Genomic DNA, 828 nt, shown 5'->3' with positions numbered 1-828 from the left:
CTTCAATTTTTTCTATCGCAATTTCATTTCCGGATAGAACAATGTGATGGAGACATTTTAAGGTGATGGCGATGAAAATATAACAAAAATAGTATTGATGATAATGATATTAATAATAATAATAATAATAATAATAATAATAATAATAATAATAATAATAATAATACCAACGACAAGAAATTAGAAAAAATAGTTGGTAAAAAAAATTGGATGGCATGTGGAAGCGTAGAAAAATTAGAAGGAATGAGGGGAAATACGGTGATTGGAGAAGGAAGGCGAAGAGAAGACAAGAACTGATTGATAGATAGATAGATAGATAGATAGATAGATAGATAGATAGATAGATGAGAATAAAAAGCTATATACCACTGGGTAATGGGGACAATGTTTTTATAAGGAGAGAAAATCGTGATTCCACGTAGGAAGTCTGAAATGAGACAGACAGATAGATATAAAACTTTGGTGATTTATAGAAGTAGTAATCTAGACACATACGTACGGACACACACACATATATATATATATATATAGAGAGAGAGAGAGAGAGATTCAGATAGAGTGGTAGTTAGGTAACAGGGTACTGATAGGAAGCGAGAAATAGAAACGTTAGTTAAAAAATAAGTGATTACTTATGACTGCAATTTTCACATGCATGTGTGCGAATTGGCAAAACTACATATGCGTAGACACAAGGGTTTCAACAGACAATGTTGTGTATGTGTATGCATACAAGTATGAATGTGGGTGAATAAGACACGTTTATATATTTTATATACTTACATACATGTGTATAGAGAGAGAGACAGACAGGCACACATACACACACAC

This window comes from Octopus bimaculoides, chromosome 8 (assembly GCF_001194135.2).
Source record: "Octopus bimaculoides isolate UCB-OBI-ISO-001 chromosome 8, ASM119413v2, whole genome shotgun sequence".
NCBI classification, from domain to species: Eukaryota; Metazoa; Mollusca; class Cephalopoda; order Octopoda; family Octopodidae; genus Octopus; species Octopus bimaculoides.
Note: the sequence above shows the minus strand (reverse complement) of the source record.